Genomic DNA, 23,781 nt, shown 5'->3' with positions numbered 1-23,781 from the left:
AAACAGGGACGCTTCAGGAGAGGGAGAGAGACACAGGAATCACCAATTGGTTGAACAGTCAGAACACATATAATGTTTATTGATTAAGTTTCTCTTTTATATGGGTGCAGTTTTTGGCACCGCCAACAATTATAGTAGTCACACCAAAGATAATAATTATGAAAAAGTTGAAATATTGCAAAAATTACCCAAATGTGCCACAAAGACATGAAGTGAGCAGATGCTGTTGAAAAAATGGTACCATTAGACTTGCTTGACATAGGTTACCACAGACCTTCAATTTGTAAAAAAATGCCTTATCCATAAAGCACAGTAAAATGAGGTATACCTTGTTCTTGTGTTGTTTCTATACCTTGGCTATTGTGAATAATGCTGCAGTGAACATGGGTGTGCAAATATCTCTCTGAGATACTGATTTTGTTTCCTTTAGAAATATACAGGATGTGTAGTAGTTCTATTTTTAATTTTTTCTCTTTCTTTTTTTAATTTATGAAGCACTTCCATACTGTTTTCCATAATGGCTGTACCTGTTTACATTCCTACCAACAGTGTATGAGGGTTTCTTTTTCTTCATATCCTCATGAACACATATCACTTGTCTTTTTGATAATAGTGTTCTTCACAGGTGTGAAGTGATATCTCATTGTGGTTTGGATTTGCATTTCCCAGATGTTAGTGATATTGACCATCTTTTTATGTACTTGTTGACCATTTATATATCTTTGGATAAATGTCTGTTCAGAGCCTTTGCCCATTTTTAATTGGATTCTTTAGTTTTTTATTATTGGGTTGTATGAATTCTTTATATTTTCCAATATTAGTGTCAAGGAGCTTTTTCTCTCTTTTCTTCTAAACATTTTATAATTTCAGGTCTTATGTTTTAAGTTTCTAATCCATTTCAAGTTAATTTTTGTGAGTAGTATAAATAAGGGGCTAGTTTCTCTCTCTCTCTTTTTTTTTTCTTTTGCATATGGATATCCAGTTTTCCCATCACCATTTATAGACGAGACTATCCTTTCTCCATTGCGTGTTCTTCTTGTGCCTATCAAAGATTAGTTGATCATATATATGTGGGTTTTATTCCTGGGCTCTCTGTTCTGTTCCATTGGTCTATATGTTTGATTTTATGCTAGTACCGCACTGTGTTGATTACCATAGCTTTGTGATATTTTGAAATCAGGAAGTGTCATGCCTCTAGCTTTTTTCTTCTTTCTGAAGATTGCTTTAACTATTTGGGATTTTTTTGTGGGACCATATGAATTTTAGGATTATTTTTTCTATTTCTGTGAAAATGTCTTTGGAATTTTGATACGGATTGTTTTGAATCTGTAAATTGCTCTTGGTAAAATTAACAATGTTAATTCTTCTAATCCAAGAACACTAGATATCTTTCCATTTATTTGTTTCTTCTTCAATTTTTTTCATCATTGTCTTAGAATTTTCAGAATACAGGTCTTTCACCTCCTAGATTAAATTTACTCCTGAGTATTTTATTCTTTGTGATGCTATTTTAAATGAGATTGTTTTCTTAGTTTTCTTTTCAGACAGTTTATTAACAGCGTATGTAAATGCAACTGAATTTTGTATATATATTTTTTTATCCTGCAACTTTACTGAATTCATTTATTAGGGTGGAATATGGGGGGGGGGTTGCATATAAAAGTATATGATCTACAAACAGATAGTTTTACTTTTCATTCTGATTTGGATGCCTTTTTTTTTCTTTTTCTTCTGTAATTTGTCTCGGACTTCCAGTACTATGTTGAATAAAAGTGGGGAGAATAATGATCCTTGTCTTGTTCCTGATGTTAGAGGAAAAGCTTTTAGCTTTTGATTGTTGAATAGGATGTTAGCTGTGGACTTCTCAGATGTGTTAAGGTACATACCTTCTATACCTAACTTGTTGAGGGTACTTACCATGAAAGGATATTAAATTTTGTTAAATGCTTTTTTTGGCATCTGTTGATATGACTATTATTTTTATCCTTCATTTTATTAATCTCATGTGTCACATTTATTGATTTGCACATGATGTTCAACCGTCCTTTCATCCCAGGGATATATCCTAGTTGATTGTGATGTATGATCCTTTTAATGTGCTATTGTATTTGGTTTGCAAGTATTTTGTTAAGAATTTTTGCGTCTTTATTCATCAGGAATATTGACCTGTAATTTTCTTGTGTTGCATTAGTCTTACATGATTTTGATATCAGGATAATGCTGGTCTCATAATATGAGCTTGGAAGTTGTCCCTCTTCAATCTTTTGGAAGACTTTGAGAAGGATTGATGTTAATTCTTAAATATTTAATAGAATTCCCAGTGATTCTCCCTAGTCTTGGGCTTTTCTTTGTTGGGAGATTTTTAAATTAGTGATTTAATCTCCTTACCAGTTATAGATCTATTCAGATTTCCTATTTCTTCATGATTCCCTTTTGGTAGGTTGTATGTTTTTAGGTGTTTGTCCATTTCTTCTAGGTTAGGTTATCCAGTTTGTTGGCAAAGAATTGTCCATTGTAGTTTCTTGTGATTGATTTTATTCCTGCAGTGTCAGTTGTGATGTTTCCTCTTTTATTTTTGATTTTGAATCTTCTTTCTTTCATAGTTAGGGAAAGTTTTGTCAATTTATCTTTTCAAAAAAAAAGCAACTCTTAGTTTCATTGGTGTTTTCTACCATTTTTCTAGTCTCTGTTTCATTTATTTCTTTTCTGATCTTTGTTATTTGCCTCCTTCTACTAACTTTAACCTTAGTTTGTGCTTTTTCTGGTACCTTGAGGTATAGAGATATGTTGTTTATTTGAGAGCATTCTCTTTTGTTAATGTAGGCATTTATTGGCATAAACTTTCCTCTTACGATTGCTTTTGTGCACCCCATAAGTTTTGGCGTGTTATGTTTTCATTTTCGTTTGAGTATATTTGAAATTGTTTTCTTTGACCCATTGGTTGTTCAGGAGTGTGTCATTTAAGTTCCACGTATTTGTGAATTTTATAGCTCTCATCTAAATCTATTAGTGATTTGTAGTTTCATACCATTGTGGTTGGAAAAGATACTCAATATGATTTCTGCCTTCTTAATTTTGTTAAGACTTGTTTTGTGACCTAACTTTGGTGTATCCTAGAGAATGTTCTGTGTGCACTTGAGAAGAATATGTATTCTGCTGCAGGTGGGTGGCATCGTTTGTACATGTCATTAGGTCCATTTGGTCTTAGGTGCAGTGCAGCTCCAACATTTTCTTACCGTTTTTTTCTCATCTATCATCCATTGTTGAAAATGGTGTTTGACTCCATACTATTACTGCATTGCCGTCTATTTCTGACTTAAGTTTTGTTACTATTTGCTTAATGTGGTTAGGTGCTCCAGTGTTGGGTGCATATGCTTATAATTGTTATTTCCTCTTGATGAATTGACTGCTTTATCACTGTGCAATGACCTTCTTTGTCTCTTGTGACAGTTACTTACTTAAAAGTCTATTTTGCCTGACATAGTATAGTTATCCCTGTTCTTTTTTGGTTTCGCTTACACATTTGTGGTTCTGTTGTTTCTTCCAAGAAAGTGAATGTGTACTTCACCAGCATTTCTTTGCATTCAGGTTTCTGGAGTGGAGAAGAGGATGTTAAGGCACCCTTTGAGCAGAGTGTTTCTGTAGTAATGTCACAGGCCAGGACTTCCAAAGAACCTTTATCTTCCCAGAAGACTCACCCCTGTGAGATGTGTAGTCCAGTCTTGAGAGCTGAGTCCATTCTTCATTTGGCTGAGCAGCTGGGAACACAACACAGCAAGAAACTGTTCAAGTGTGGGGCATGTACAAAAGGATTTTATTTCAGTACAAACCTTCAACAGCACCAGGAGCAGCACATGGGAGAAAAACCGTTCGTAAGCAGCATGGACAAGGCCTTATTTGTGAAGAGCTGCAATTTGCATGTGTCAGAGAAGGCTTTTACCTATGAAGAGGTGGATAAGGACTTCCTGACCACCTCGGGACATCTGAAGCAGGGAGAAACAGGGAAGCAGGCCATTCACACCAGGGAGAAGCCAAACACAATCACCCAGAGCAATGAAACTTTACAAAGCACTGGGGGAGAATGCAAGAAAGCTTTTGGCGCCAAAGACACACTTGTTCAGGACCAGGGTGTCTACACTAAAAGACAGTGTTTTGTGTGCAGTGAATGTGGGAAAACATTCAGGTACAAATCGTCATTTCTCGTGCACCAGAGAGTTCACACTGGTGACAGGCTTTATGTCTGTGGTGACTATGGAAAATCCTTTAGGGGAAGCTCAGCCCTCAATCAACATCAAAAAATTCACACTGGGGCAAGGCAGTACAAGTGCAGCAAATGTGGGAAATCCTTTAGCCAAGAATTTGTCCTCATTTATCCTCAGAGGAGTCACACTGGAGAAGATCATCATGCGTGCCACAAATGTGCACAATCTTTTAGCCACAGCTCCATCTTCATTCAACAACAGACAGTTCACACTGGAGACATGAGTTATGAGTGCACTGAATGTGGGAAGTCCTTTAGACGAAAATCTGACCTCATTGAGCACTGGAGGGTTCACACAGGAGAAAGGCCTTATGAGTGCAGTGAATGTGGGAAATCTTTTACTTCTAGCTCCGCCCTCCGTTATCATCAGAGAGTTCACACTGGAGAAAAGCCTTATAAATGTAGGGACTGTGGGAAATCTTTTACGTCTAGCTCTGGCCTACGTTATCATCAGAGAGTTCACACAGGAGAAAGGCCATATGAATGTACTGATTGTGGGAAATCTTTTACCCAAATAAATCACCTCATTATACACCAAAGAGTTCACACAGGAGAAAGGCCTTATAAGTGCAGCGAATGTGGGAAATCCTTTAGCCACAAATCTTACCTCTCTCAACACCAGAGAGTTCACACTGGAGAAAGGCCTTATGAGTGCTGTGAATGTGGGAAATCTTTCACCTCTGGTTCTGCCCTCTGTTATCATCAGAGAGTTCACACAGGAGAAAAACCGTATGAGTGCAGTGAATGTGGGAAATCATTTACCAATGGACCGATACTCATTCGACACCGTAGAATTCACACAGGAGAAAGACCTTATGAATGCAATCAGTGTGGGAAATCTTTTACTCAAAGAAATCATCTTAATATACACAAGAGAGTTCATACAGGAGAAAGGCCTTACGAATGCAGCGAATGTGGGAAATCTTTTACCTCTGGCTCTGCCCTTCGTTATCATCAGAAAATTCACGTTGGAGAAAGGCCTTATGAATGCAAGGAATGTGAAAAGTCTTTTACCTGTAGCTCTGCCCTCCGTTGTCATCAGAGAGTTCACACAGGAGAAAGGCCTTTTGAGTGCAGTGAATGTGGGAAATGTTTTAGGGATAGTTCCCAACTGAATCAACACCAGAGAGTTCACACTGGAGAAAAGCCTTATGAATGTAGTGATTGTGGAAGATCCTTTAGCCAGAATTCATACCTCTCTAAACACCGGAGAGTTCATACTGGAGAAAGGCCTTATGAGTGCAGTGAATGTGAGAAATCTTTTACTTCTGTTTCTGCGCTTGGCTATCATCAGAGAGTTCACACTGGAGAGCGGCCTTATAAGTGCAGTGAATGTGGGAAATCTTTTACCAATAGCTCGATACTCATTCGACATCGCAGAGTTCACACAGGAGAAAGGCCTCATGAGTGCAGTGACTGTGGGAAGTCCTTTACCCAGAGAATTCACCTCGTAATTCACCGGAGAGTTCATACAGGAGAAAGACCGTACGAGTGCAGTGAATGTGGGAAATCTTTTACCTCTCGTTCCACCCTCCATTATCATCAGAGAGTTCACACTGGAGAAAAGCCTTATGACTGCAGCAAATGTGGGAAATCTTTTAGCCGAAAATCTAATCTCTCTCAGCACCAGAGAATTCACACTGGAGAAAGGACTTAGATGTGTAAGAAATATGTAATTTCCTTGTTCAGTGCAATGGCACTGAAGGAAACTGAGGCTCTAATTGAACTGAATTCAAACATAATAGTAGGGAGATAGCTCATGACCTTCAGTTATGTGGGATGCATGTGTGGCTGTGTCGCAGTTTCTTACCTGCCCAGGGCTCTTGGCAGATTTATTATTGCTGGTTTCTTCAGCCAGGTCCATCTCATCTCTGTAATCTGGCAGGTCCCCACAGTGTGCATCAGTCACTAGCCCAGTCTGCTCAGGGGTGCTGACTTCTCTCATTTGTTGGAGGAAATTAGGAATAGCTTGAGCCCTTCAGATGTCCTCATTCCCTTCTCTCTGACCAGCTTGAGCTTGGGCCTGACCCAGTACTGGCCCAGAGAACATCGTATGAGTTCACCTGGCAGCTTGCAGAGAAGGACTACCATTTTCAGGGACCTGTTGGTCTCAAGATAGTTGTGATGAATTTTTCCAGCTCCCAAGTCACCAGCTAAAGAACTGCCAGCCCCACATTGCTTTGGTTTGTCCAGTAACAAAGGCCTTATTGTTTAAGTCCTCTTTCATCTTGGACGTTCCGTTTACCATGTGAGGTGGGCTCTACAGGCATGAAGGGGTGAGCAACTTTTATGGAGGTCTCAAACTTTCTGTGCCTCAGAGGAGACATTACAGAGGCTTACCAGTTTCTGCCAAATTTGTGTTGCTGCCCATGGCCTCCTAAAAGACTGCAGGGCTTTCTTGCCCTCATTTGAGGCCAGGATGCTATGAGTTTTAGGAGGCTCAGTGATCACCCTGAGGAGAGGCCAAGTGTGACAACCTCAGGAGCTTCTGGGAGCAGCATGAATTCTTTCCCTTGTTCACAGGAGATGTCAGCACTGTTGAGGGGAATTGTTTCCCCAGGTCCTGCAAAGAGCCATGTGTCCACAGTTCAGTGGGTGATAGTCACTAGGGCTCAGGGCTAAGGGCAAACCAGGATTACTACAGAAACACCGGCTTATTAAAGGGATTCTAGGCGACTGCAGCCGAGTAGATGGAAAATACCTGTTTTCAACGTGCGTCCAGGAATGTCTGTGACAATGGTTGGGCAAGATCAGTATGTACATAAATCTGAGGTCCTCTAGGCATAATTGTCTTGTGTAGCTTAAGTCATTGTCATTGACAATAATCAAAAGGTTTTGTAGATTCCTGTACCCTCTCATTGATACTCATCTCAAGGTTATTACTGCACAGGCAGGTTTAGAAAAAGAGAGAGAGGGGGAAAAGCTGTGGTCCGCAGATGTGTCTCTTGTGACCCAGGCAGCATTTCTGTTGACTTGAGTGGCAGGTCCTTCATTGCCCACTCTACTTGCTGTTATTGAGGGAAGACTGACCTCCAGAAGGCATGAGAAGGTGGCATGAATGTTGGATTGCCAAACCTCTTTTCCAAAACGAGTTTGACATAGAGTTTTTATCTTGAACCATTTTAAAAAGCTATTTGATAAGTTCTGACATGTGTATGAAACTGAAACCATCATCATAGTTTTGGTAACGACCACATCTGTCACGTATATTTATCTCATGACTTTTTATAATCTTTCCCTGCCCTGCACAGCCCTCCAAGGAACCGTCGACTTACTTTCCATTAGAACAGGTACTTTGCATTTTCTAGAGTTCATATGGTGGACATCAAGATATTTACTCTTGTTCATGCCTTTATTTATGTTGCATAAATACTTGGAGATTCATCAATGATACTTGAGTGGCTCATACTTTTTTTTTTCCTCTAAGAAATACTCTTCTCTTTATATATCCCACTATTAGTTTATCCATTCATTTGCTTATGGACATGTGGTATTTCTAGTATTTGAATATTGGGAAAAAGCTGTTACAAACATTTGTGTGTAATTCTTTGTATGGATATATGTTTCATTTATCTTTTGTCAGTAACGCAGTGCAAAGTCTGAGTCCTAGGGTAGGTGAGTGTTTAGCTTAAACAAACTAGCAAATTGTGATCTGAACCAATTTTACCTTTTTGCATTTTTACCAGCAGTATATGAGAGTTCCACATCTTAGTGAATACTTGGTCAGTCGTTCTTAATTCTGACCCTTTTTGTAAGTTTGTCATGCTATCTGACTTTTTTACTTGGATTTCTCTAAGGATTCATGTTGAGCATTTTTCAGATGTGTATTTGCTATCTCTATATCTGTAATGAAATGTTCATATCTTCTGCCTATTCTGTGGATTTTGGCTAATTTTTTTCTTTAACAAAAGAACAGTGAGACAAAGATGTATTGGAATTTCACTCGTTTTGTGACTTTTTACTTTGTGGTTAGTTGTTTTTAATGCTGGAATAATATGGTCTATAATTTTTTCAGTTTTCATATGCTGTGTGCAATGTAATGGACACATATACCAGACACTTAATTTTAGTCTGTATTACTTACATATTCTCCATCGCTTTTTAAAGTGTAGGCATTTAATAATACCACAAACCCTTGCTTGGTAGAGTACACCCCTTTTCCTGGTCTATCATCTGGGGGTTAGTCAGTTGAAGCAGATACCTCAGGGGGACCACATTGCGTCAGGATGGACACAGTGTTTTTTGAGTCCCAGAGCCAAGTAGGGAGGGAAGTAGGGCAGTGATCTGACTCCCCAGGCCCCGGGTCAGGCAGACTGGGTTTGAATCCTGATTCTGAAATACCACTGTGACTCACAGTTAAATGACCCTCCACCGACTCTGGGACTCAGTTTCCCCCTTTGTAAAAGAGGTATAAGGTGTGACTCTACCCTTGAGCTGTGGGAGGAGGTGACGAGCTGAGGGGCCCCTTTGCTGCACCCACCACTGCACCAGGCCTCCTGGGGCCTTGGCAGCTCTAGCCTCCGCCTTCAGTGAAATTCCCTGGCCAGGCCCCCTTTGCTTTATGAGCATATTCTCTTTCATTCTCACCCCTGAGAATGCTGGGGGAATCGAGGGTCAGAACGATGAAGTGGGTTCCCCGAGGTCACACAGTGGACAAGTGTCTGATTGAAGATGCTGGATTCAGACCCCGAGTCTAGGTTAGAGCTGGGGATGTTTAAGCCCTTTACCTCAGCATGTGAGCCCTCAGCCCAGGATAGGCACGTGGCGCGGACCAAGGGGTCTCGGCTGCTGCTGCTATTACCGTTGTTGGACCTGTCGGCATGTCCCCACTTAAGCCTGCCCTCTCAGTCCTCATGGGAGTGCCCCTGTCTGTCATCTCAAGTGGCTTCCCCCACAGGAGGCTTTTCTCTCAGTTGAAATTGCATTATGTCCAAAGGCCACACCTTCCCCTTCGAGCACAGCACAGGACTCAGCCCTCAAGAATCGGCAGCTTGGGGCAGATCTCTGCACCTTCATCAGCGGCTAAGTGACAGGCTCTGATCCCATCCAACAACCCACTGTGAAGCCTGTTTGCCTTTTCAGGTGTTTGATCTTCACCCTGGAGTGTCAGAAACAGCCCAGCCCAGAGGACCCATTACCAGGAGGTGGTAATGGAGACATCTGGGCTCCTGGCCTCACTGGGTAAGGGCTCACCTCTGCTCCATTCAGGGCACCTGCTGCCACTTGATCCTGTCCTCTAGTCCAGGACGGCTGGTTGGGAAGACCGGTGGCATATACCATCTTTCCCTGCAGTCCTCACCAAGTTCTGGACCCATATCCTCTGTTCTTATCTCCCTGTGTCTGCACCAAGGATCTTTTGGTTAAAAAAAAAAAAATAGACCTTCTAAACATAAATCCTTACCCCACTGCCCAGCACTGTGGCCACATCTGAGATCACCATTCCAGATTCCACAGGCGGGGAGCTCACTGGCCCAGCCTAGTTGGGTTAGGTGTCCTCTTGGCCCAGTTATCAGGGTCATGGGTGGTGGGCAGGGTAAGAGAAGAGGGTGAGTCAGGCAGTACTTTTTGAAGCCACTTGCCATGAGTCCACCCAGGGTATCTTCCTAAGCAATACTGTTGCAGTTAAAATGGTCTCCTGAAGGCTGCACCATCACCCCTTGTTTCTTAAGGCCTGAGCCACGCTCCTGTGCTGGTTCAGGAGATTATTTTAGAGAGTCCACCGATCTGACATCAGATGGCATGCCAGGACACCTTGAGTAAGCTGATGCTTTCCCCTGCTCGTTTTGTTCCCTTGCTGCTGTCAGGAGAAAGTCTTGGAATAGAGCTGATCTCTCTTGCCCCATCCCCACCCACTGTCACTAAAATCCCTTTTCAACAGAGAGCAGGCCTCAGGAAGTCTCTGGGACTTCAGAGCATTCTTTTGATTTCATCGTATTTTTGTGGTAAATTTCCATTTGTCAGAAGTCAAACTGGTTTTCCCATTAGCAGAGCAATACAAATAGACATTTTAGCTATAATCTATATAAGAAAAATAAAATGTAGGTCATTTTAAATAGAATTATAACATTGGCCACAGCTAAGGTCCCCTAAGCACAGACCAGGTGTCAGGTCTGTTGCAGGTATTGTCCAAGTTCCACTCATTGGATTCCAACATCTTATTGTCCTCGGCAAAGTAAGGAAAATACAGCCACTGAGCGAGTCCCTCAGGAACCTCAGCTTACTCAATGTAGAATATGTGCCTTTATTATGAGGTGCCAACCTGTGCTTTCTTACCCGCTAGAAGTCCTTTTTTTAAAATGAAATAGGAGTGACTATAGATGATAATTTGTGTCTTTACTGGACCAAATCACTGTGTGGGTTTTTTGATTTTTAAAAAATTTCAGAAGTCCATGAAATATCAAAATCTGGGAATGACCAAGTCATCCCCTCACGCAGATTCCCATTCCCTGATGATTAAATACTCCAGACCACCTCCCTCTCACTTCATGGTTACCTTCTCCAAGAATGCTGATCCCACACGGGGCTGTGAGCTGTTTCCTCCTGGAGCCAGAGCTTCCGGTGAGACTCCCAAACCTGCCGCTCACAGGCTGTGCGGCCTCAGGCAAGTTTCTGAACCTTTCTGTGGCTCAGGTTCATCCTTCACAAAATGGGGTAGTATGGTATCTATGTCACAGCATTATTGTTTGTCTAAATGGGTTCATGTGTGAAAACAGAATGGTCTGTACTTCCTGACAATGCAGGTCTGAGGTGATGATCTCTGCTGGATCATTATGTTTTTGTTTTTGATTTTTTATTTCTCTCCAGGTATTTTTTAATTTCTTCTTGACTTCTTCAGTGATCAGTGACCAGTTGGTTGTTTAGCCTCCATGTGTTTGTATTTTTTGCAGTTTTTTTTCATGTAGTTGATTTCTACTCTCATAGTGTTGAGGTTAGAAAAGGTGCTTGAAAAGTATGAAGAGTTGTGGTTAGAGAAGGATTTTTGAAAAGATAAAACAAAATTGACAAACATTTAGCCAGACAAATCCAGAAAAAAAAAGAGAGGGCCCAAATCAAGTTTCCAGCATAGCCATGGGCTCAGCTTAATTCTCTCACATATTAGAACTCAGGATATGCATTTTTTATGTTTTGGGAGAACGATTTGCAAATGGAATCTATAGTAGTATTTTACTAAGATGGCTTTGATGCATGGAAGAGTTAAAACATCCTGTCAGATCTAGTGAAAGCAAGACACAAAAAATAATGTGACTAGAAGATTGCAAAATACAAACAGCAAGATAAGCAGGGAGGTAAAGAATCTCAAAGCTAAAGCTTATCCTATATGACATCATGTTTTATATGGATATAATATCTTCACTATCATTAACATTTTGCTCTCTTCTCTCTGCAAAGAGCTCTGATGATCCACTTGTGATTCAGTAGGTTTCTAGTGTGTCATGTAGAAGTCATGAGATGGCTTGTTCTAACAAATCACATCAGGATCACACACACTGACAAAAGTACCTTTCAATCCCTTTGTGGAGAGTGAAATTTTCTTGATTACACCATAATTGTGCTCACATAGAACCTCTGTAATTAGGGGAAATTTAATGGCCTTTATTTTCTCAAAAAACTGCAGTTTCTCAAGGGCCAAGTGTTCAATAATGAGAGCAAGTCCAGAATTTTCAGGCCCTACTTGTCTCTAATTAAAACAATTTCTGTTAATCCTCATAGGAAATCAGTAGTGCTACTTGTATATGACTTAATTTCATTTCAGAGGTTTTATATAAACTACATTTTTTTCCTTCTTATAATTCACTTTAATTTCTTGGTATTTTTTTTCTTCTTTGTTTTTGATTTTTTTTGTTATTTGTTTTTTTTTAATTTCTTGGTATTTTTATTGTACTACCAATTACCTAATTTTGTTCAATCTTGTGGAATGCTATATAAATCAATACACTCACTGAGAACATTCTTACCCAGCCGATACATATATGATGTTTTCATGCATAAGTTTGATTAAATTATTTTTCAGTTTGAGAAGAGGTATAAATCAAGATGTTTTTGCATCTCAATTTACAATCCATTTTAATATTTTATTGCATTACCTATTTTCTCTTCAAGTTGATAATCAAGTTTAATACATATGCTCCTATAAATTAATTCAGTATGTAAATATAGTAACATGTTTCCAGGCTCACTACTATGTACTATTAACCCAACTATGTTGTTTTATTTTTTTGCCAGAATAAGCTGTTGGATATATTTATAAGTTCTTTATATAAACTTTTTATTATCCTTTAAATAAGTTTTAACTAATAAGCTCTGAAACATTAGCATTTTATTTGAAATACATTAAGTAAATGATCTCTTGTATTTTTATTCATAATGATCTTTCTACATAGAAACTTGGCTTATACCTATTTTTATTTAGAGGTGGTTTTTATAATTTCTGGTTTAATTTCCAAGTTTTAAAAGTTTTTTTCAATTGTCACATTTCTTACTTTTGCTGGTTTTCAAATTTTTGTTTATATGTTAGTAACATGTTTGCTTTAAATTTTTAAATAGGAGGAAGCTCCTTACAGAATAACTATTGATTTTTAATTTTTATTGCTCCTTACAGAATTACTATTGATTTTAAATTTTATTTTATTAATTTATTTTAAATTTTTAAAATTTTTATATACATACCCATAATTTCTTGTTAATTATAATATTTCAAATGATTTTTTAAAGGATTCTCAGCTATGCATAGATCAACTTTTGGTATGAATATTACTTCTTCATTATCTCTAAATATAATTCATAAATATTTTCCTAATCTTATAGCATTGAAAATGCCATCAATTCCCAGTACCTGCCTGCAAAACAAATAAACAAAATACCCTCCAAAAAAAGAAAATGCCAGACACATCTCACCTATAAATCTTTCAAATATATCTCTAAAGTACAAGTTCTCTTTCATTATAATTGCAATAGCATTTTCACACCAGCAGAAATACTAATAATTTAGAATTCAATTTTCCCCTTTTCTAAGATTTGTTTTTCATAATCATTAAATCATAAACAGTATGCTCCCATTTTATGTTCATATTCTGCATCTTAGTTCTTTTTTATTTCATAGGTTTGTCCTACATTCTTGTGTTTGTCTTATATGATGGTGGGACTAGGTCATCTGTCTGGTATAATTACATCTTCTAAGGTAATTGTGTCTCTTTGATGGCCTCAACATGTCCTCCATTGCTTCCAATAAAAGTATAATTAGAGCCAGAGGCATTAATCATATTCACTCTGGTCACAGTGCTCCACAGGCAGGGCTGAGACTTCTGTTTTCAACACTAACATAGTCTGAAGTCTGGATGTCTTCTGTTTTTCGAAGTAAATGGTTGATGCAATAAAAATTTGTATCCTAGGGCAAGTCAAGGAAATTTAAACAAAAAATTTTCTCTGCACTTTGGCTTCCTCTTTCCCTTCTACCGTGCATTGTGTATCTGCATTATGCATCCACCAAACCTCCCCATCGGCAGAAATACCTGTTCAGCTATAAAGAGCAACATTTTCCTAGCACCAACAAGATGACTCCTTCAAAGATAACATGCCTTCTTGATCTTGTAAGGGGTCATAATGACCCACCACTTTGTACTTGCAGTTTTGGCTCGTGCGAAATACTCACTGCATTTAATGTATAGCCCTCTGTCTCCAAAACCTATTATATAACTATGCTTTGACTTCTAACGGGCAGAACAGTCCTCAGAGCTTTCTGAGAGGTGCTTCCCAGGTTATAACAATGTGTCTCAAATAAAAATTTCCATTTCTTCCTTAGATAGACTGATTAATTTTTGTCAACACTTTGCATACTGGGTCCAACTGTTGTTAGGGTTTGTTTTTCATCCAGCGTCATTTTTTTCTCCACTGGAATTTTATCTGTTGTGCTAGCTGTCCTTTGAAGTTATTTGATTGAAGTAATTGGTTGGTGATCATTGATTAAATTCATTATTTTATGAGCTTTAGATCTATCTGTATTCTACCTATTTTTTTCCCCTGAGCTTACAGGTTTTCTTTTTCTTTTTTTTAAACATAAAATTACCAATCCTCAAGTTAACCAAAAGTTGTTCTGGGCTCCTAGCGATAATCTTCTCTTCGTATCAGATTGCTCTGTAGTTTCTTCCATTTTAGACCTCTCCAATGGATTAATGCCTCAGTTTTCTTTGTCTTTTCCATGTGATTTTTTTTATGCTGGAAAAATGTATTCTACCTAATTTTATCAGAACTTATGAATATATTATCTAGAAATAATTTATAGAGAAGAAATTTTCCTAATTTTCTATTTGTTTACTGTAAAGTGCACTCTGAACATCAAAGTAAAGAAAATGCATGCTTCCTTCGCTCTCCTTAGCCATTTTCAAAATGGCCCTTGGACATCTTGCACGGCATGTCTCTGTGCAACTTCCCCGGTCATCTTGGCCTTTTCTCCTGGAATTGAGAACTACATGACCCAGAATGCCTTGCGTGGGACCCAGGGCTTTTGAGCCAATACTCAGAAGAAAAGGTGTTTCCGTTTGGGCACGGGGGTTGGGCGGGACTTCCTGGCTCCTCCTCCTAGCAGCCATGTTAACTGCTCTGGGTCCGCTCCGCCTCCAGAACGCTGAGTCCGGGCTGAGGTGACGGTACGGTGAAGGTCTGAGGGGAGACGCTGGCCCCGCTGCACCGAGGCGGGTTCGAGGCTCTGCGACTCCCCGGAGGGGCCCCCGCGTCCCACTCTTCTCCCCGCCGCACTCCGCCGTCAGACCCCGATGGCGGCCGCGCTGAGGGACCCGCCTCAGGTAAACGCGCGTCCTCCGGGCCCGCACCGCCCTCTCCCGCCGGACACTAGAGCCCCGAGTGCGGGGCGCCTGCCCGCGTGCCTGCGGCCCGGGCCCCGGGGTCCAGGCCGGGGAGGCGGCCGCGGGTGGGGCCGTGTGTCTGACAGACGGCGTGACGGCGCGGGGAGGGGCCCCCAGGCGGGGGGACCCGCAGGTGCGGAGGCCTGGAGGCCGGGCTGAGGCGGGAGGATTCGGGAAACCTGGGGTCGGTCTTCTTTCGGCCGGGAAAAAACAACGTGAGGCGGAGTTAAACCGGGGAAACAGGTTGTTCATTACTGTGAGAACTGTAGAAGCCATGGGGAGTTTTAAGAAAGGAGGGGCACGATCTACGTACAGGTTAAAGCGTTCCCACGGGCTCTTTAAAGGAAGAACAGTGGAGTGGGGGATGAGGACATTGAGGCGCTGGGAGGTTGAATCTTTGTTCAGGGTCACACAGCTAGTAAGGGCAGACACTGATCATTGAGATCAGACAGGCAGCCTGGGTCACCTGTCTCCAGGGTCAGGGAAGGGTACAGGGAGGCAGTGAGCACAAGGAACTCCACCATGGATTCGTTCCTCTGAGGCCTGCCTCTTAGCATAGTTTCCGATGGCTGCAGAGCGTTTACGGAATTTGCACAGGTACGTGGAGGGTGTCCCGGCTCCACACCCCACTCCTGTGTTCTCTGAATTGTGGTTTCCTCAGATTCTTAATGCTAGTCCTCCAATTTTTGAGTCTGGGGTCCCTGGAGAAACCTCAAACCCAGGGTCCTAAGTACATGTCGTGCTTTATACAGAGGTGTTTCCATTACTGGCAACCAGTGTAAACAGGTGTGGAGTGTTCTTGCAGGCACCAGTTCCAAGATTTCTAAACGCTTAGAGGTAAAACTGAGCAGGGATTGTTTAGGAAACCATAGATCTCCTTTTTTTTAGGTGAAAACAAAGAGCGGCGTCAGGAGTCAGTACAGAAACGGTTGCCTGAAAAGATGGGTGTCTCTTCAAGAGGTGACGGGAGGTTTGAATCAAAGTGGGCAGGTGATCTTACCAAGGTCTTAACAGGCTCCATCTGGCTGTAGAGTGGAGAACAGACGGGCATGGGGGAGGGGGGTGGAAATCAGGGTAGAGGCTACTGTCTTCATCTAAGTGAGGGTTAATGGACCATACTGGTGGCTTAGGGAAAGTGGTTGGATTCTGATCATGTTTTAAAAGAAACAGTGAGATTTTTTTTCTAATATGAACAGGGAGGGAGTAAAACAAAGCACCAGCGGCGGCCACCGTGACAAGAGGGGCCCCAGGCCAGCCGGAGAGGGGACCCTGGAGCTCAGGCCTGGTGGCAGAACAGAAGCTGGAGTGTGGGAGCTGCTGCCTCCCCACAGTAGAGGGCCTGGACTCTGCATTCGGGGGTAGGGTGAGACTGACTGCATTCTTGAGACCAGAGCTGACATCTGCCAACAGGCCTTGGTTGGCTGAGGGTCTGCACCCTGGCCAGGACCTCACTTTGGGGTGGAGCTGGGGCTGATGTTGCTCTGTACCCACGAACTCCCAGTTTGTACACTAAACAATCTATTTTGTTACTTGTACTTATTACTTGAACCACTGAAAGAGTAATGAGATACATATATTTTTACTTTTATGATGGCATTGTAATATTCTAAAGCTTCACACACAAAAAAGAAGTCAGAGATGGCTCCAGGGTTTTCAGTCTTAGCAGCAGTAGGGATGGAAACTCCATCTGGGATGAGAAGGATTTAAGTAAGTGATATTCAATGGGGGTAGCAAGAGCTTTGTTTTAGCCATATTTGAAGTCTGAGGTGTATCGGAGATTACTGAGTGGAGGCATGAAAGGGGCAGCTGAACACATAAGTCTGGAAATGTTGGGAGGTGGTACAGGATGGAGACATCTAAAATGTGGATGGCACTGTGTAGACCAGGTTTAATAAGCTGTGGTAACATTTAGGAGGGACAATCTTCAGGATCAGGTGAAAAACTGTTAGGCAGCTGGGAAAGGGTCAGTGGGGCTGTGGACGGGATCTCTTGCTTGAGTACCTGGGCCATGGTGTTGGGCTTAACAAGCCAAAATGAGGAAGGTAAGTGGCCACAGAGGAGGATGTTTTGGAGACAAGATAGAGTGGCTGGTGACCATTCTAAGGGGAAAATGGACCTGAGATGATGAGGTCTAGAAGTAGTTGAGGCAAGTTGACACTCAGGCTGGAGCTGGTGCTTACCTCCCTATGGACTCTGCAGGGGTTTTTTTGATGACTTTGGTGTGCTCTGGCATGTTTCATTCACCCTGAATGAACAAGATCAGGGTGAAATGTGGTCATTTATGAGCAACAGTAGGCCTGAGTGGGCCACCAATGGGCTGGGATTTGCATGAGGGTTAAGTGGACAGAGGAAGGTTGTGACTGGTTAGGGAACAGCAGGTACAGCATGGAAGTGGAATAGGCCATGGGGTCTGAAATTACAGGAGATTCTGTGTGGCTCAGTCTGAAGTAAGGAATGGAGCCTGGCAGGGAGGCCTTCATAGAAGATTGTGGTGCTGTCCCTGCTAGTGGGATTTGTGGGAAGTCTAGGGAAATAAAGGATCCTGTATGAATCTGCCAAGCATATTCTAGGTACTCTCTGCTGAATTTTGTTGTAAGGCCCAAAATTAAGTCCCAGTGTTATATGCTGCCATGCCATGTGCTGAAACTGAGAGGACCTCATGTGGTCTGAGCACCAGTTCTCACCTCACTCTACTCCAATGGATAAGGTCTCCTAACCAAACAACCTGTTTTTATAAAGGGGATTGTATGAGGAGACCAGGTATAATTGCTGCTTATCCTTTTGTAGTGGGTTTCAGTTCCCTGTCAGCCCTTGGAATTATTCAGGAAAGGAAACTGTATCCTCCCGTGGGAACCAAGGGCATCTTACCCTCTTGATACTACAAAGCTTACCCACAGCCCTTAGTTGTTCATCTTTTCCAGAGTAACTCCATGTAGCCTTATGTGGTGTGTAATGTCCTCCTATTCCAGACTGTGGGTATAGATTAGTAAGATGCTACTGATTGCATCTGTCCAGTGTCAGCTGCCCTGTGTTTGGCCATCCCCATACCTCTAGGCACAATTTCACCCTCACCAGTGAAGTGCAAAAGAGGTGATCAAAATACTTCAGCAGTGGGGAGGCTAGGGAGATGCTTCTGGATTGGGACAGTGAGGTGGTGGTGGCCATGGGCATGTGGCTGTGGCATCTAGAGATGTGAGGGATGTGCAGTTTAAAGAGTGATGTGTACTTGGAGGAGGAGTATGTCTGGTGGCCCCAGGCCCCTGCTGTTGGGACTTACATGACCTTGATCATACCAGGGGTATTGCCTGGCAGAGGCGCTGATGCCTCTGTGTCAGGCCCACAGTTTGGATGTCTGTGCACCTAACTCTTGTTGCTGATGGCTGAATCTAGTAGTCAGGGGGTCCATAGGGAGACAGTAGCACCAGTAGCACCAGGGCCTAGTTCTTCCTCTAATTGGGGAGATTGGGAGGAGGATGGGCATAGAATAGATACCTGGAGGAATGGATCATAGGTCCTCAGGAGATGGGCTTGTTTGTGGTCTCATCTGTCCTAATCATGACAGGGCAGTGTGACTTTTGAAGATGTGGCCGTGAACTTTTCCTGGGAGGAATGGGGTCTCCTTGATGAGGCTCAGAGATGCCTGTACCACAACGTGATGCTGGAGAACCTGGCACTTATAACCTCCCTGGGTAAGGCCCTCGCACCCACCCCTGTGCCCTGAGCTAGTCTCTGCCCCTCTATCCATTGGCACATCTGCCCTTCTCACATCAGGACTTTGGGTGCTGCTTTGTGGTGGGGCTGAGGTGGGAGCACTTCTCTTCTTGAGCAGCCCCTACTCCGGCTACCTGTCACCTCACAGGGATGGGTCCAGAGTCAAGAGTCTTGCAGTCATGAATCCTACCTTGTTTACCCTCTCAGCTTAGCCAGGTGCATTTTCCAGATCCAAGGCACTTGTGTACCATAGGTTCTACAGTATTCCTCGAGCTAACATTTCCTCATTCTTACTTGTGCCAGAAATTGCCATCACTAACTTGATCACTTTTTTTTTTAAGTATAGTTGATTTGTACTGTTGTATTGGTTTTAGGTGTACAGCATAGTGATTCCATATTTTTTTATTTTATTTTTCAAAATTGTATGCAATTTTTAAAAGTTATTTCTGTACACATTTACTATAAAATATTGGCTATATTCCCTGTGCTGTACAGTACATCCTCGAGCCGGTCATACACCCAGTAGTTTGTACCTCCCACTCCTCACCTCTGTACTGCCCCTCTCCTTCTCCCACTGGTAACCGCTAATTTGGTCTCTATATCTGTGAGTCTCCTTTTTTTTGTTCACTATTTTGTTTTATCTTTTAGACTCCATGTATAAATGGTATCATAAAGTATTTGTCTGTCTTTGTCTGACTTACTTCACTTAGCATAATGCCTTCCAAGTCCATCCACATTGCTGCAAATGGCAAAATTTCATTCTTCATGACTGAGTAGTATTATATAATAATATAATATAAGTAATGTATACACACACACACACACACCCCCCACTTCTTTATCCACTCATCTGTTGATGGACACTTGGGTTGGTTCCACATCTTGCCAGTTGTAAATAATGCACCTATAAACATTGGGATGCATGTATTTTTTCAAATTAGTGTTTTTGCTTTTATCGGATATATACCCAGGGGTGGGAGCTCTGTTTTTTGGTTTGTGAGAAACCTCCATACTGTTTTCTACAGTGGCTGCACCAAATTACATTCCCACCAACAATGCATGAGGTTCTTTTGTCCACATGCTTGCCATCATTTGCTATTTGTGTTCTTTTTGATGACAGCAATTCTGACAGCTTTGAGGTGATACCTAATTCTGGTTTTGATTTGAGTTTCCCTGATGATTAGCGATGCTGAGCATCTTTTCATGTGCTTGTTGTCCGTCTGCATTTCCTCTTTGGAAAAATGTATGTTCAGTTCTTTTACCCATTTTTAAATTGAGTTGTTTGGTTATATGATGTTAAGTTGTCTGAGCTGCTTATATATGTTGGATATTAATGCCTCATCAGTCATATCATTTGCAAATATTTTCTCCCATTCAGTAGGTTATCTTTTTTGTCGATGGTTTCCTTTGCTGTGCAAAAGCTTTTAGGTTTAAATAGGTCCCATATGTTTATTTTTGCTTTTATTTCCTTTAGGAGACAGATCCAAAAAAGTAGTGCTGCAATTTATGCCACAGTGTTCTGTGTGTTCCTCTAGGGGTTTTATAGTATGACCTGGTCACTCTTATGTGGACCGTGAAGTATTCTTGAAAGACACTCCTCTGGGTTTTTTTTTGTTTGTTTCTTTTCTTTTTTGTTTTGTTTTGTTTTGTAATATTTAGTTTTCTTTCTTGTGATCTATCACGTGCTGAGTTATTTTTGGCTAGTCCTGAATGTTCACTTGTCCTCTTTTTACCTTAGTACTTAAATCATTCAGGTTCTTTTTAGTTGCTCATCAGTGGGGTCGGGTGGAGAGGAAAGAAATCCAACTACAGCAGGAGGAATTCAAACATGGCCTGGCCCTGAGAAGTGGCTCCTGAGGGAGGGCATGATGTCAGGTCTGTATACAAATCATAGCAGAAATCTTTCCTTTTTGACTAGCCTTTTGGTGCCAGTCACAGTGGTATCCACACCTCATTTCTGCCTGTCCTTCTGCATTCTTCAGTTAGCCACCTTCTCAGCTCTGTTACATGTCACTTCTTACTAGCAGCTCAAAGATAAGTCTTACCTCCCTGGAATACATGTCTCAGTGCTTTGTAACACTGGTCTGTCTGGAGGGTTGCCCAGCATTGGCTTGTACCTTTTGTGTCATGGGGTGTGCACATTCTTAATTTTTGTTTTTGTTTTTGTTTTTTTTCACATTCTTAATTTTTGAATACCAGCTGCTCTGTTGCAGTTGGATTTTCCTGGGCCTGGATTCAGCCTACTGCAGAGCACTCATGTGTCACCATCAGACAGGGTCCTGCTGAATGTTGTTTGCAGCAGAATGAGCTGTGGACCCTGCCTCTTCTCTTTGTTGCTTCCTGTGGTTGTGTCTTTCACTTTGTTAGGCCTCCCCTTTCTGTGATCTTTAAAGGGCCAGTACTGCAAAGCATCCCCATCCTCAACTTGAACCTAACCAACTTGTCTTGTAGACAGTCCCGAGGACTCATTCTTGGGTTTGTGAGACACACATATGTAATGGGGCTTTCTCCTCACACGAGTCAACATGCACTTCACCAGCATTTTTCTGCTTTCAGGTTGTTGGCATGGAGCAGATGAGGCAGTTTCTGAGCAGAAAATTCAAGGAGGGTCACAGATCAGCACTGTCAAGGCAGGTCTGTTTCCCCAGAAGGCCAACCCCTATGAGGTGTGCAGCCCAGTCTTCAGTGACATTTTTCACCTGGCTAAGTACCAGGGAACACATTGTGGGCAGAAACTACACACATTGGGGCCATGTGAGAAACCATTCTGTTTCAGAGCAAACTTCCATCAGCACCACAAGCACCACACTGGAGAGGAACCTTTGAGAAATCATGTGAGGAGATACTTGTTTGTGAACAACTGCAAATTCTACATATCAAGGAAGCCCTTTACCTCTGGGGCAGTTGAGAAGGACTTCCTGGGCGACTCAGAATTTCTTCACCAACAGGCCACAAACACCTGGGAGAAGTCAAATAGTGGAGCTGAGTGTGAGGCTGCATTTTCAGGGAAAAAAATTTGTCATAACCAGGGAGACTGCACAAAGACTTTGAGCTGCAAACACACACTTGTTCAGCACCAGAGAGTCGTCATGAGGGGAAGATGTTACATGTGCAGTGAATGTGGGAAATCATTTAGCAAAAGCTCCCACCTCATTCGACATTGGAGTATTCACACTGGAGAAAGGCCTTATGAGTGCAGTGAATGTGGGAAATCTTTCAGCCAAAGCTCAAATCTCATTCAACATCGGAGAGTTCACACTGGAGAAAGACCTTACAAGTGCAGTGAATGTGGAAAAGCCTTTATCCAAAGATCACATCTCATTCAACATGGGAGAGTTCACACTGGAAGAAGGTCTTGTGAATGTAAAGAATGTGGGAAATCTTTTAGCAGAAGCCACAGCCTCAGTCACCATCGGAGTGTTCATACTGGGAAAAGGCCTTATGAATGTAGCCAATGTGGGAAATCATTTTCCCAAAACTCTGTGCTCCTTCAACATCAGAGGGTTCACACTGGAGAAAGTCCCTATGAGTGCAGTGAATGTAGGAAATCTTTCCGTCAAAGCTCTGCACTCCTTCAGCATCAGAGAGTTCATACTGGAGAAAAGCCTTATGAGTGCAGTGAGTGTGGGAAGTCCTTTAGATACATCTCTAACTTCATTACACATCGGAGAGTTCACACTGGAGAAAAGCCTTATGAGTGCAGTGAGTGTGGGAAGTCCTTTAAGAAAAGCTCTTCACTCCTTCAACATCAGAGGGTTCACACTGGGAAAAGGCCTTATGAATGTAGCGAATGTGGAAAATCATTTCGCCAAAATGTTGTGCTGCTTCAACATCGGAGAGTTCACACTGGAGAAAGGCCTTACCAGTGCAGTGAATGTGGGAAGTCATTTAGATATATCTCCAACCTCACTGCTCATCGGAGGGTTCACACTGGAGAGAGGCCTTATAAGTGCAGTGAATGTGGGAGATCCTTTAGCCAAAGCTCTAACCTCATCACACATCGAAGAATTCACACTGGAAAAAGGCCTTAAAATCTGGGGAATATGCTCAATTCTCTACCTACAGCTCCAGTGTCCTAAATCACTGTTTACACTGGATCAAGGCCTTATGAATGCAGTGAATGTCGTAAGGGTATTAGCCCAAGGTCTTCACTCTTTGGATACCACACATTTCACAAGGGAAAAAACACCTTACGTGTGCAGGGATGTACAGTTTCCTTTTTCAGTGTATCGACACTTGGGATCCCTCGTGATGGTGCTGTCTGAATTGAACCTCTTAAATCCAAGTATCTGCAAACATCCCAGGTATCTGGGAGCTACATTGTACTTTTAAATCTGCCCAGGCCCTTTGCCAGATTTCTGTCACTGACAGTTTCTGTGGCTCAAGCCATTTCACCTCTGCTGCCTAGCTGGTGCTCACAGTGTAGAGCATTCACCCGCCCCAGTGTGTTCAGGGAAACACTGGTGTTTTCCCATTCTCAGGAGGGGTTCGCGAGAAGCCAGAGCGCTTACTCCTTTCCTGTTGCTTTGATGAGTTAAGTCACTGACCTGACCCATTTTTGGCCCAGAGGACTCTGCTTGTGGCCTGCAAAAATGGACTACCTTTATTCAGGGATATTGTTCCTGTCACCGTGACTCCTGTGATGGAATTATCTAGCCCTCAGCTCAAGCCCAGGAACAGCCTGCCTCCCATTGCTCTGGTTTATGCAATAATAAAAGCCTTATTGTTTAAGCCGCCTTTAATTTTGAGGTTCCATTCACTGTGGGAGGCGATTTGAAAATGGTTGGGTTCTGCCACCATAAAGGAGTGAACAACTTCTGTTGGGAGTTCCAAACTGTGTGCTTCAAGGGCACAGTGTGATGGCAGAATACATCTCTCTCCATTTTGGCCTTGTTTGAGTTGTTGCCCAAGGCCTCCAAATAAAGACTACAGAACTTTATGGTCCTTCAT

The 23,781-nt window shown here is 42.1% G+C and overlaps 1 long non-coding RNA gene across 13 annotated transcripts in view; it reads left to right on the top strand.

Annotated features, from left to right (window-relative positions):
* Positions 1–23,781, top strand: part of LOC105074441 (zinc finger protein 211) — a 59,076-nt gene that overhangs the window by 23,410 nt on the left and 11,885 nt on the right. For 4 of the 13 annotated variants that reach the window (XR_012509315.1, XR_012509313.1, XR_012509314.1 and 1 more), the window contains exon 3: positions 21,388–21,497. This is a non-coding gene — a long non-coding RNA (zinc finger protein 211). Of the gene's footprint in view, positions 1–3,588; positions 15,061–18,682; positions 18,810–21,387; positions 23,002–23,781 lie in introns of those variants that run through there. The other 9 variants (XR_012509320.1, XR_012509317.1, XR_012509318.1 and 6 more) reach the window with 4 other exon arrangements.

The sequence above is a fragment of the Camelus bactrianus genome, chromosome 9 (assembly GCF_048773025.1).
Source record: "Camelus bactrianus isolate YW-2024 breed Bactrian camel chromosome 9, ASM4877302v1, whole genome shotgun sequence".
Classification (NCBI taxonomy): domain Eukaryota; kingdom Metazoa; phylum Chordata; class Mammalia; order Artiodactyla; family Camelidae; genus Camelus; species Camelus bactrianus.
Note: the sequence above shows the minus strand (reverse complement) of the source record. Positions and strands in the feature narration are given on the sequence as shown.